Raw genomic sequence first — 2500 nt, 5'->3', positions numbered from 1 at the left:
GAGAGGAAGTCTGTGATCCACCTGCAGGTGGAGTAGGGCACGTTCAGCTGGAAGAGCTTGTCCTGAAGCAGGGCAGGGATGATGGTGTTGAAGGCAGAGCTGAAGTCCACAAACAGGATCCTGGCGTAGGATGCTGGGGCGTCCACATGCTGTAGGGTGAAGTGGAGGGCCATGTTAACTGCGTCGTCCACAGACCTGTTGGCTCTGTAGGCAAACTGAAGGGGGTCCAGGAGAGGGTCTGTGATGGCTTTGAGGTGTGCCAGGAGCAGGCGCTCAAAAGACTTCATTACCACAGATGTAAGGGCGACCGGTCTGTAATCATTTAGTCCTGTTGGCCTTAGCTTTTTGGGCACAGCGATGATGGTGGAGGACTTGAGACAGGCTGGTACATGGCATGTCTCCAGGGAGGTGTTAAAGATGTTGGTGAACACCGGAGACAGCTGGCCAGCGCAGTGCCTGAGGGTGGCTGGAGAGACAGAGTCCGGCCCGGCTGCTTTGCGTGGATTCTGCCTCTTGAAAAGCCCATTAACTTCTCCCTCCTGAAAGGAGAGAGTCGTTTCTGTAGTATGGGTGGGGGATGGGGCCTCTTGGGTGGGAAGGGGTGGTTCAGGACAGTCCAATTGTCTTTCAAATCTACGGTAGAACTCGTTCAGGTCGTTGGCTAGGCGGGAGTCGTTAGTGGTGTGGGGCGCTCTGGGTTTGTAGTTGGTGATGTGCCTGAGCCCTTTGGCAGACAGAAGCAGCGTCGTTAGTAGAGAACTGGTGTTTTAGTGTCTCTGAGTACAGTCGTTTAGCCTCTCTCACCGCTTTGCTAAACCTGTTCTTCGACTCCTTGAATCTGTCTCTATCCCCACTCCTAAACGCTTCCTCCTTCTCCAACCTCAACCTTTTGAGCTTTGCTGAGAACCAGGGCTTGTTGTTGTTAAAGTTCACCCTGGTACGTGTTGGGATACAGCAGTCCTCACAGAAGCTGATGTACACAGCCTCTGTGAGTTCATCCAGACTATTGGTAGCAGTCGTGAACATATCCCAGTCAGTACAGTCTAAGCACGCCCGCAAATCTTCCACAGCCTCACTGGTCCACTGTTTAGATGTCCTCACAGCAGGTTTACAGAGTTTTAGTTGCTGCCTGTATGCACGAATCAGGTGGACCAAGGGAGTTCTGTGCGAGCCGAACAGCCCCGTGACCCACAAGAGAAACATCCCCGCCAAATTCGAGCGTTTGACGGGGTCTATCCGTGAAAAAATATTCACGTTTTTGAGTGCACATGCATTTCTGCTGCAAATGCCTCTGGAAGTTTCATGCCGTTCGTATGCCAATTGTGGCAACACGAAAATGACCCGTTTTCCCATTCCGAGGGATTTCTGTGCGACCCTAACAGCCCCGTGAGCCACAAGAGACACATCCCCGCCAATTTCTAGCGTTTCACGGGGTCTATCCGTGAAAAATATAGACGTTTTTGAGTGCACATGCATTTCTGCTGCAGATGCCTCTGGAAGTTTCATGCCGTTCGTACGCAATGTGGCAACACGAAAATGACCCCTTTTCCCATTCCGAGGGATTTCTGTGCGACCCTAACTAACAGCGCCCGTGAGCCACAAGAGAGACATCCCCGCCAATTTATAGCGTTTCACGGGGTCTATCCGTGAAAAATATAGACGTTTTTGAGTGCACATGCATTCCTGCTGCAAATGCCTCTGGAAGTTTCATGCCGTTCCTATGCAATGTGGCCACACAAAAATGACCCGTTTTCCCATTCCGAGGCATTTCTGTGCGACCCTAACAGCCCCGTGAGCCACAAGAGAGACATCCCCGCCAACTTCTAGCGTTTGACGGGGTCTATGCGTGAAAAATATTAAAATTTTTGAGTGCACGTGCCTTTCTGCTGCAAATGCCTCTGGAAGTTTCATGGCGTTCCTATGCAATGTGGCAACACGAAAATGACCCCTTTTCCCATTCCGAGGGAGTTCTGTGCCACCCTAACAGCCCCGTGAGCCACAAGAGACACATCCCCGCCAATTTCTAGCGTTTCACGGGGTCTATCCGTGAAACATATAGAAGTTTTTGAGTGCACATGCATTCCTGCTGCAAATGCCTCTGGAAGTTTCATGCGGTTCGTACGCAATGTGGCAACACGAAAATGACCCGTTTTCCCATTCCCAGGGATTTCTGTGCGACCCGAACAGCCCCGTGAGCCACAAGAGACACATCCCCGCCAATTTCTAGCGTTTCACGGGGTCTATCCGTGAAAAATATCAATTTTTTTTTGACTGCACATGCATTTCTGCTGCAAATGCCTCTGGAAGTTGCATGCGGTTCGCATGCAATGTGGCGACACGAAAATGACCCGTTTTCCCATTCCGAGGGATTTCTGTGCCACCCTAACAGCCCCGTGAGCCACAAGAGAGACATCCCCGCCAATTTCTAGCGTATCACGGGGTCTATCCGTGAGAAATATTCACTTTTTTGAGTGCACATGCATTCCTGCTGCAAATGCCT

This window comes from Petromyzon marinus, unplaced genomic scaffold (assembly GCF_048934315.1).
Source record: "Petromyzon marinus isolate PM22_M1 ecotype Great Lakes invasive population unplaced genomic scaffold, UKy_Petmar_22M1.pri1.0 PM_G_Scaffold_240, whole genome shotgun sequence".
Taxonomy (NCBI): domain Eukaryota; kingdom Metazoa; phylum Chordata; class Hyperoartia; order Petromyzontiformes; family Petromyzontidae; genus Petromyzon; species Petromyzon marinus.
The sequence above is the reverse complement of the archived record's forward strand: the minus strand, read 5'-3'. Positions refer to the sequence as shown.